The sequence below is a fragment of the Microcebus murinus genome, chromosome 5 (genome assembly GCF_040939455.1).
Source record: "Microcebus murinus isolate Inina chromosome 5, M.murinus_Inina_mat1.0, whole genome shotgun sequence".
NCBI classification, from domain to species: Eukaryota; Metazoa; Chordata; class Mammalia; order Primates; family Cheirogaleidae; genus Microcebus; species Microcebus murinus.
The window spans coordinates 42,582,584-42,594,848 of NC_134108.1; positions in this window are offsets into that span (position 1 = coordinate 42,582,584).

Sequence of the window (12,265 nt, forward strand, 5' to 3'; positions counted from 1 at the left end):
CTAGTAATTTAGCTTAAAATATAGCAAAATTGACAGAATTTCAACTTGACATTAACAAACAAAACCATTATGACAAAACCATTAATGGATGGTTTTATTTTTAGTATAATTTTCTATACATGGCATACTTGCATTAAAGATAAAGAAATCATAAGTGTACAGTTCAATGAATTTCCATATACTGAACTGCATAACCAGTGCTCAGATCAAGAAAGAGTTCATTAGATTCCAAAAGCCCCTGTTCATCTTCTAGTTACTAGAACCCAAGGGTAAACATTATCCTGAAATCCAATACTATAGGACAGTTCTGACTGCATTTTAACTTTATAGAAATGGGATAATAAACTAAGACTCTTTTGGGTCTAGCTTCTGTCTTCCAACATCATGTTGGGAACTATACCCAACTGTTGGATGTAAGCATAATTTGCATGGATGAGTATACCAAAATTTGTGCTTGCATTCTATTGTTGATGAATATTTCAGTTGTTTACAGACTTTGCATCTCATAAATGGAGCTACTATAAACATTCACATATGTGTCTTTTGATGAAGTTACATGTGCATTTCCTTTAGGAGATTTTCCTAGAAGTGAAATTACTGCGTAATATGTCTATGCACATGTTTAACTTTAGTACATACTGGCAAACAGTAGTCTAATGTAGCAGTTTAGACTCCTACCAGCAGTGTATGAGAAATCTGACTGCTTTACATCCTTACCAACACTTTTTTATTCTAACCATTCTGAGGCATGTACTGGTATTCATCGTTTTAACCTTTATTTCAGTGAATGAGTTGTACCTCTTCATACATGTACTGGTTCTTTGAATACCCTCTTTTGTGAAGTGCCTTTTAAATAAAGTCTTTTATCCACTGTTCTATTGGGCTGTCTGCTTTTTCCTTACTGATTTATGAGAGTTTTTTAAAAAATATATACTCTAGATATGAGTACTTTGTAAAATGTAATCATGGGATATTTAAAAACACTTCTATCAGAAACTGATAGCTCAAAGCAACAGAAAAAAAATTGGTTAAGACTACAAAATATTTAGAAACTTCACAAAGAAATTTTTAATAAAAATTTTCAAAATCAGTATTACCTAGATCATATTCTCTAGACAAAATGCTGTTAAATTATAAATCAACAATAAAAAGATAGTTTTTTAAAAAAATGCCAATTTAGAGCCCTGGACTAAAGGACCCTGGAAAAATTGAAATTACTTTAGAAATTAGGACTATGGGAGGTTTGTCCAGCATGATTATGGCTCTGTGAGAGGAAGCCTGTGGGAAGGGCAACAGTAACTAGTGGAGAATCAACAGCAGCACATTCCATTTTTCAGGTTTGGGAAATGTAACAGCATATAGCCTGAATAGGCTGAATAACGGCAGAGAAGTGAGAGCTCCATAGAAATAATCTGACTACTGTGCTTAGTTCAACCCAGTGTTTCCCATTATATTTATATTTTAAAAATCCTTTTATCAAAAGACAACTATTAACATCTTAAAGAACTGTTTGGGAAACACTAGCCCAGAAATTATAATTTTTTGTCTCTTTCCCTAGTAGTTCATACAAAATGCAATATCAGATTTTCCTGGTACCTTAACTAAGAAGTCATCAGAAGCCTCTCTTTTGCTAGCATTCTATCATTCACTGACACTGTGACTCATTAATGTTTTGTTTTTCTTACAGCTCTTGGAAGATTTTTTAAGTGGAGCTAAGTTTTTTTGTTTACGTTATGATCACGAGAAAATGCTTTCATCATCTCTTGTTTGCTAAAGCAAAGTATAACGGTTTTAAAATAACCATGAAAGTGAAATGTAAAAATATAATAAGAGATGTAACAGGGTTCAAAAGTTGGAAAATGTTAAGTATTCTTTTCCTGTTTTTCCCTTTACTTTCTTTGAAGGCAAATGGAGGAACCCTTTGATATTCTGTGTTTTTCAAGATACATATGTTCTGTTATTCTTAGGTAAACACAGAGAACCATGAAGTACAAATCAAATATTTCAGCTGCAGCTCATTAAAAATAATATTTACATATTTAGTAGGAGAAAAGATAAACAGTTTGTGTTTTATGTTTTATCCTATTTTATCTGAATATTTTATGATAAATGTAAAATAGTACAAAAATGTTGAGAATAATATAGAGTTTTCCTGAAATTTTATCTTCTTCAAATTTTATCTACTTCTATATGGCCAACTAATTTGACTTTTTGATTTTGCTCCAGAATCCTTAGTGAACCTGTGGATGGAAGTTGAGAAAGAAGAAAAAATAAATTTTAGAGTTGACAATTTTTCTAGTAATTTTAGCAGGATAGACACTTGACTTGAATAAAAGCAGAACCAAAGATTCACTTCTCCTTTCCTTTTGTAAAGTGTTAAGTTTTACTTATCTCCTAGAAATGAATATCTTAGTAAAAGAAAGTTATTAATGGTTGGGTGCAGTAGCTCATACCTGAATCCTAGCATCTGGGAGGCCAAGGCAGAAGGATCACTTGAGCTCTGGAGTGTGAGACTATCCTGAGCAAGAGCAAGACCCTGTCTTACAAAAATTAGAAAACTTACCGGAGCGTGGTGGTGCACACCTGTAATCTTAGCTACTCAGGAGGCCGAGGCAGGAAGATTGCTTAACCGTAGGTGTTTGAGGTTGCTGTGAGCTATGATCACACCACTGAACTCTGACCCAGGCACCACAGTGAGACCCTATCTCAAAAAAAGAGTTATTCATAAATTAAAAGTGCTCATTTCTAGGGAGTTGATAACTTGAAATTCTTTGGACAGAATAAGTATTGAATATTGCTTTAAGTATCAGAATATTATTTCTTCAAGATCAGTTTGTTCTACAAGTTTTTGTGACATATTTCCTATTGACCAAAAAGCATGCTTGGCATTTTGGAGTTGTACTTGAATAAAAACCTCAAGGTATTCACATTTTGTGGAAAAAACTTAAAAACAGATGGACAGCAAATTGCTGTACACTAAGCACAAGTATTAAGACATAAGTATTGACTTCCACTTCTGAGAAGGAGGTTTCATCTGCTGGAAGAAAAGAACCATCAAGCCAAAATCATATACCAGGGGAAATACCTTTTAAGAATGAAAGGAAAAGCAACGTATTCACAGTTGAAGAAAAATTCACAAAATTTATCACCAGCAGACCTATCCTAAAAGAATGACTAAAGGAAGTTCACTAAATAGAAAGGAAATGATTAAATAATTTTTTAAGGGTATCCAGGATTTTTTTAAATCAGATATGATAAGACACACAAATACAGGAATGACTGTCATGAAAGAAGGTGTTTATACTCACAGATCCCTAGAATACAGGAATGACTGTCATGAAAGAAGGTGTTTACTCACAGATCCCTAGAAACAGGAGGCTCTGCATGGCATGCAGGGCCACGATGGGAAGTACTTGGGTCCATTAGGAGGCAGAGGGAGGTGGGGGGTGGGCTGTGGGCAAAGAGCCTTTATTTTTGTTTCCAAAGGAAAAAAATGGGAGAGGCTGGGTAGGCAGGTTTAGGATTGGCTAGTTTGCATAATTTCAGTGGGATGCAGAGAATGAGGCTGTCCCTAGCTGTCTGGTACCTGGCCTTGGGATAATTAGAGCAGGTGGATAGTGGCCCTGATAAAGTTGATTGTTGGGAGAATGGGCTTTAGATTGGTTGGTTTGGATGTGAAAGGTGAGTTGTTTGCTACCTTTAGGAATTAGCTAGTCCTGGGAGAGGCAGTCCCTCCAGGGTCAACAATGCCCCAAGATGTCAAAGCATCAAAAATCAGGACAAAAAGATGTGATTAATATCTTGAAACATCAGAAAAGAGGAATGAACAATGGAAAGAGTAAAAATATGGGTAAATACAATATATCATAATTTTTCTTTTGCATTCTCTAAATTATAATAAAGCAAAAATTATAACACAGTTTAACATGATTCTAAATGTATACAAGTCCTATACATGTTTTGCTATATTTAAACGTAAGTACAGTCATGCATCACTGAACAACAGGGATACATTCTGAGAAGTATGTCATTAGGTGATTTCATTGTTGTGTCAACATCATAGAATGCCCTTATACAAACCTAGATGCCATAGCATACTACATACCTAGGCTATATGGCTATACAGCTTATTGCTCTTAGGTTATAAACCTGTACAGCATGTCAGCATGTTACTATAATGAATATTGTGGGCAAGTGTAACATAATGATAAGTACTTGTGTGTCTAAACATATCTCAAAATAGAAAAGTTACAGTAAAAACAATATATAATAATCTTAGGGGACCACCATTGTATATGCAATCCATTGTTGACTGAAATGTTATAAGAGTGCATGACTGTATTTTATTTTTTAAACATGCAAAATCAGGAGCTGAAGCAGGGAAAAATATGTAAAAAGACACAGAGGGGCCAGGTATGGTGGCTCATGCCTGTAATCCTAGCACTCTGGGAGGCAGAGGCAGTAGGATCACTCGAGCTCAGGAGTTTGACACCAGCCTGAGCAAGAGCAAGAGCCATCCCTGCTAAACATAGAAAAATTAGCCAGGCATGATGGTGTGTGCAAAGTTGAACTTCTGATGTTTCCCACTCTAAATATTCATCTACATTCTTATTATTATTCAATAACAGCCACTTGATGCTTTCAGTTGCTCAGAATGAAAACTTATACTCATCCTTGACCTCTCTCTTTTTCTTATAACCTGAGTTTATGTCAGCAAATTCAGCTGGCTATATTTTTAAAATATATCCAGAATTTGCCTGTTTCTCACTTCCTTCACTACATCTAGCCTCATCAGAGCTAGCATCATCTCACCTGAATTATTCCAAGAGTTACCAAGCAGCCTTCAATCTATTCTCAACACAAAGACAAAATGATCCTTTAATGATCTGATTTACATCCAATGTAAATCAGAATATACCTCTACAACTCTTTTGACTCAATGACTCTCAACTCTTTTGACTCAATGACTTCCCATTTCAGAGTAAAAACCCAAGTCCTTGAAATGTCCTCATTACATGGTTCCCTGCCATGTCTGTATGTACCTCATTCTATGGTTCCCTTCACTCTTTTCACTCCAAGTGCACCGGCCTCTGTGTTGTCCTGCTGTGCTCCCTCTTCAGGACTTTGCTACTCACCTGTACCTGGATCACTCTTCCCTCTCGCATCCGCATGGTTCTCTCTTGCACCTTTTTAAAGTCTTCGCTTAAATGGCATCTTCTTAGCAAGGCCTTGATGGATCAACTTTTCCGACTAAAATTCCAAACCTGTTCTGGAACTTTCTATGCCTTTCACTGCTTTATTAGTCTTCTTAATACATTTTAATATATTAGAAAACATTAATTTTTTGTAATTATTTGCCTTCCACATTAGGACGTAAACTTCGTGAGGGATTTTTTTTCTACTCTATTTTGTTCACTTCTGTTTCTCTAGCACCTAGGACAATGACTAACTCAGTAAGTACTTATTGAATAAATGAATATACAATAGGTATGGTTTAATATACCTTTTCAACAAGAAAAGAAATTATCCATGGGCAAAAAAGTAACAGTCAACCACCAGGTAATTTTCTGAGGCTAATTTAGATAAAGTAAGCAATTCTCAAACTAGAATTGCCAGTATAAATAATCCAAGTTCTCTCTATACTTCCCTAAAGCACTGAATAATCAGCTTACCTTTGATTGTATCTCAAGAAATCTAATAATATCCTATCAGCACAAATATATTTATTATTCAACCTCATTTCTTGTTTCCAACTCACATTTTCTACTTTACAGAGTATAGGATTATATACATTTATTCCTATAGTATTTGAGGGGAAATTGATGGATTCGAAGAGCTAAACAAAACTACTTGTCTACTGGAGAATCTAATCAACCAGAATTCTGTACAGAATCCATAGGTAAATTTATTTTTTTAAATTGATTACCTGGAACAGTCTTTTCAAATCATAATGGAGAGGTTTTTCTACATGTTTGTTTTAAATAGCACTATTATCTCTTTCTACAAATAAGCTTCTGAAGGAAACTTTCAACGATTGCTTGCCTACTGAAGCAGCCAGATCTGCAATAATTCACCAACCTGGTCTAACCATACTTGTCTGCCTTTGTTTGAGGGATTAAACCTGTTGATTGTCTGAAATCTCAAGGAAGAAGACCTTTTCTTGTCCCACACAATATCCTATTGCCCACTCAAAATCGCCAACTCCTTGTTTTTACTTATATTAACGCAGGAACCTGTAAAGGCAGGTACTCTTATTGCTGAGCAATCTCTTGCAACCTTTTCACTGATAGTGTATTCCTGTAACAGAATTTCTGAACTTGTTGTCTAATTAGTTTTCATATGATTTAGCCTCTTTCTTGTTACTAAATTGATCCTAAAAGCTGCATATGTAGCACATGTAAAAGGTTATTTATCCTTAAAACATAAACATGCCACACTCACAACATGAACTGTGAACCTGATGGAGTCCCTCCATTGAAAACAAATAACAAGTACGTGGTGGGCAGTCTGTTGGGCCTACAAGCAGCCAGGTGCTTACTATATTGCCTCCTTAGGAGAGGAGAGCAGAGAATGAATAAATAGGAAAGCAAGTGTTACTGATTCCCCAAACAAATACTCATTCTGACATTACAACCTGGGGAAAACCAATGTGAACTTGGAGTTTCTGCTTTTGGCTTGTGAGTGGTCTTCAACAATAGTTAGCTTGCAGAGCTCTTCCAGGTGTTGTAGGTTTCCCAAGGTTACATCACCCAGCTGAGAAGGGCTGCCTAAGCTGTGATCACTCATTTCTGTGCTGTTTCAATGTACTTGTTCATTCATCTAACAGCTAGTTATTGAGTTTCTAACATGTGTAGGCTCGGTATAAGCTACTGAATTGATATATTCTAGTAAACACATGGACATAATCTTTATCCTTATAGAGCTTTAAAATAACAGAGGAGATGGGCAACAAACAAAAAACTAACAGTGACAGATATTGATAAATGCTGTGAAGAAAATGAGCATGTTTTCTGAGGAAGTCACAGTGAAGCCAAAATTGAATACAAGAAGGCTGAAAATACTCCTAGTATTAACATCTGCAAGGTAAAAAAAATATATGTTTTCTCAATTTTGAGTCCAACACACCAATACAGCAATTTTGAGTTTCTCACCAATTTAAGCATATGTGTTTTGTGCTTAATGTTCTATAAGGGAATGTAGGGGGCCACAGTTTGAAATTCCTGAAGAAAATTTATTTTACAAAATCTACGTTATTTATATACCATGTAGAAAACAGAACTAAATTATTAAGTTGTTAACTTGGACTGTGTCTTTATACAAAAAACTGACTAAAAAGTGACAAATTCAATCAACTAACGTGTATCAACAGCACTAAAAGTAGTAATTTGGAAGATTTATTTTTCATTGAATTCACAATTTAGCTTGATATCATAAATGGCTTTCACGTTTATGAAACTTATACAAAAAGACTAAAACCTTTTAGTTTTTTTTTATAACTCCACTGAAATACAGTTTGCAATATGAGAGATTCAGTCAAGACATAAAAAGAAGGTGAGGCAAAGATTAAACACTGTGGTAAATAACTGGTCAATTCTTTAGGGTTTCAATTTTTCTTACCTATTTTACTATTAATGCTGAGTTGGGAGAAAGAAGTAATTTTCATAACTGGAACTGTAATATCAAGGCTAAGGGAGAGGATGATGAAACATTACATCGTCACTCTTTTTAAAAAAAATTTTTTCATTTCAGCATATTACGAGGGTACAAATGTTTAGGTTACATATATTGCCTTTGCTCCACCTGCGTCAGAGCTTCAAGTATGTCCATCCCCCAGACAGTGCACACCGCACCTATTAGGTGTGAAACACTACATTGTCATTCTGTATGAGACAATGAAAAGTAGAGCTAAATAATAATCTAAAATATTTTTAAAGTTCTTCTCTTAAGGGGGGGGGAACATGTATGTGTGTATATACATGTATATAAAATATATACAGTTGATTCTTGAACAAGCCAGAGGTTAGGGGCATTGACTCCCTATGCTGTCAAAAGTTGACATATAACTTTTGACTCCCCCAAAACTTAGCTATTAATAGCCTACTGTTGATTGGAAGCCTCACCAATAACATAAACAGTTGATTAACACATATTTTGTATGTGTATTATGATACTGTATTCTTGCAGTAAAGTAAGCTAGAAAAAAAGAAAGTGTTATTAAGAAAATCATAAGGAAGAGAGCATATATTTACTGTTCATTAAGTGGAAGTGGGTCATCATAAAGGTCTTCATCCTCATCATCTTCACATTGTATAGGCTGAGGAATGAGAGGAAGATGAGGGGTTGGTCTTACTGTCTCAGGAGAAACAGAGGTAGAAGAAAATCTGAGTATATGTGAATCCATGCAATTCAAACCTGTATTGTTCAAGAGTCAACTGTGTATATATTTCTTCACATTACAACAAAATAATTATTTTAATAACAGTAAACTTTTGTATAAGTAGAAACAAAATTTAAAAATAGCTTTGAAAAGTGAACACTTGGCTTATTCTGAACTAACAAAACACTACAGATTATAGTACTACTGCTTAACTTCACCAGAAAATAATTGTTCTTTACTTCATTTTGTGGTAAATAAAGTAAGTAGATCTGGGCTTTTTAGGGTAGTGATCTAGCTGGGCTCTACTTTAGTATGGATAGAAGTGATTTGGGGCGATAAGACTTTGCTAACATAATATTTTGCCTAGTGTTATTAAATGGTGATGTGTATCAAGCACATGATGTTGTTGGTGGGAGCTTAGTGAGGATGGTTTGAGCTACAAACAGCTAACAACAAAGGCAAGATCATTATCTCAGAAAACATTCCTGTGTTCCCTGGGAGGCAGGGTGCAAATCTGTTCTAACAGATAGTGGCTCTTCACTTTTCTGAGGGTCATGGACCCTTCGATAATTTGAGGAAAGCACTGAATGCTCTCCCCAGAAAACATCTGCATATGTATGTTCACTCAAAATTTTTATACAATTTCAAGGGATTCACAGACTTCCATGAAGTCCATGCGTAGACCTCCTAGAGTACCCTAAGTAGGATAATATCCCCCATGTTGTACATTAAAGAAAATTAATTACCTAGTGTTAAAACTAAATATTAAATTAAAAATGCCAGGAGGGAGATTTCGATTACAGCCAGACAGGCGTACAGCAGGAGAAGGTGGTGCGTGATAAGCAGAAGCATTGCAGTGATAAATGATAATTCAATATGGAGCAGCACCGTGGTAGAATACTAAGCTAGGTGGGTAAATACAGGGAAACGAGGCACCGAATGAGGGAAAGGATACAAGAGGACAAAAATCTGACTTAGTTATTTTGTAAACTTGTTAAGGACCAACGTTCCTCTTTTTGGTATATTTGAAATCCAACTGAATGAAATAAATTTCTTAGCTAGGCATCCACCTAGATTCACTGGAGACTTAGAGACATTATAATTTTACCTCTAACAGATGCTTTATTGGACTTTTTAAAGTGCAGTGATATCCTTCTAGCACTTAATGCTATTAGGCAATATGAATTAATATTTATATTTTTATGGGCAAATGATAATAGCCATAGGCTATGAAATCTGATGATTAGTGAGAATTGTAGCTTATATTTATTTACTGGGGCTCATCTGTCTACTATGAGCTTATTAATGACTTATCACCAATAAAATACTTAAACTGAGCAATAAATTTGTAATGTAGTTAAAGACATGACAAAACTGTAGGTATATTTTTGAAACACTGAACTATGAGATATAAAAAATAGGTATAAAACTCTATCTCAGCTTCCAAAAAACCTCAATCTAGTTGAAGAGGTAATAGCAAGCACATGAAAATTAGGAAATAATGGGAGGATTAAATAAACACGTAAGACATTAGCACAAGAATGCAAGTTGAAAGTGTGGAATCGTGGGATTCATAGCTCAGTGCTTAAGATTGTGTTCATAAGGGTACAATCTCTCCTGTTGTGATTTCTTGTTAATGGATTATTGTGGAAGGGAAGCACCTCACAAACACAAAAATGCATTCAAATTGAATGTTGATCAAATGAATGTAAATGTGGCATTGTGTTTTGAATACCTGCTTGTTTTAGCTAAATATATTTTTGTTTGTGCTGCCCTAAAGAAAACTGAAAGAGATTGACAATATGGAATGATGAGTCAGAACTTATTCTTAAGTTCTGTTTACTTTCCCTGTAGGCTGTAGATTTTGGCATCTACGTTCATAACATTGGTGTTGCTTTCTCCTTTCCCTGCAGAGCCAGCACTCCGACCTGTTCTGTCAGGCTGGCTCTGTGTGTGGGCATCGTCATCAGCTGCCTGCATGGTGTGGTCCAAAGTTTCCTTCCTCATGGGTCACTGCCATGCTGTACTTCATCTGACTCCTCTTGCAGATAACTGAAATACTATTTTTTAAATGTATTCCTTTGATCTTGAAAATATATCTATTTTAAAAATTTTATTGCAGATGCAAAGATCACTGAAAACAATTTTGTGGTGACATCATTATTTTGGAATTCAGCGAGGTATGAAAGAAGGGTGTGCAGTTGAGGAGGGTGCCTGGGAAGCTGGGATAACAGGAGGGAAAGCTAAGGTACTAAAAGAAGATAGGTGCCACACCTCACTCGCTGGAGAATTTTCTAGAGTGCTGATGCTGTATTCTGTTCCTCTGCTCCTATGGTACCATTTCCAGCCTGACCCAATCTTTACTGCAGACTTTCATTACAGGGGAAGCCATCCATCCACCTTAGGTGCTACAAACTCATAATGTTAGAATAAAGCATCCTTAATCATTGATTATATTAATACTTTCCTACTATCTTTGTCTAACCAGGGCAAGGGTATATTTATGAAAATTACTTGGGGAGTGATAATACTTTTATACTTCCTTTTAAGTAATATTAACCAGATACTTCTTCAAATAAGACAGTTACAAAGAAATATAGAACCTCGAGACCAAAAGGAAGAACAAGCTAGTCTCATCAGTAATTCATATCTCAAAATTTTCTCAAGAAGTTTTACTCTTGAGAAATAATTATTTAAGGTAAAAATCATAATTGTTTGGAATAGAAATAGTTTTTATTGTCATTTGTAAGTGTTTTTAAATAACAAAAAATATGTAGTAACTGCAGATCCTAAATTATGACTGAGTTCTATTCCTGGTCCCAAATTAAACCCAAATAATAATGGAAACTATAACAGTGACTAATGAGTCCAGTGGAATTCTGGACTCATTAGTAATGATAGCGAGTAATTAACATACTCGCTATCTTCCTTCTACCTTAATTCAGTGGTAAGTTTCCATTCTAGGGAGACAATAACTAACTAGTGGTACTATTATGAAAATAATCATTTCTACCAGGTATGCATTTAAGATGTTTGAGAAAAATCTCTGAACAATGATTTAGCCAGCTGTAGAAGGCACTCTGAATTTAGGAATTGATAACGTTCCATTTGGTTTTGGGAAGGGAAAGGAGGGAGCTACTTATTGAGTACCTGTAGAATTCAGGAGCTTCACAAAGCAGTGCAGCTCATCTCACAACATACCTATTAGATAAGAGTATCAACTGTTTGATAGATGAGAAAAGTATTGTTCAGAGAAGTTAAGTAACTCACTCATAGTCACATAGCACTGAAGTCGGTCAGCTCCCAAAGCCTGAGCCCTTTCTACCACATGACATATTATATATGGCACTTCACAGGGTATGTGTGGGAGGGGTTCTAAACCTTTTGATTTCCTACCTTCAGAGGCTCCTTTATGAATAGAGATCTCCAAACTTGAATTATATTTATTTAAATAAGAAAAATGTGCTTTATCTTTATCTTTTAACAGATTACAAAGACCCTAAACACTGTTAAAATTGCAATCTAAAAGAAATCATTATTCCAAGAATGCCAGAAGCTGAAAAAAAAAAAAAGAAAAAGAAAAAAAAATGAAAAAAGAAAAGAAATCATTAGCATTGATTTTTCAAATAAATGTCAGGTCTGAACCACATATCTTCGGAATCACTTTGAGTTGCTCAATACTTGTATAATTTTGCTGGAAAATGATTGGGATTTCTTATTTTTAGTATTGTTTTACCAAAGTCAACTTTGAACTTGCAATAATGTGAGACCTTTGAGGTTATCTGAGAAAAATAACTAAATTCATGAAAACAGAAATCCATCAAGTTGTGCACACACATAACACACATACATTCACAAATAAGGTTAATATGAGTAAAATATAGTTGC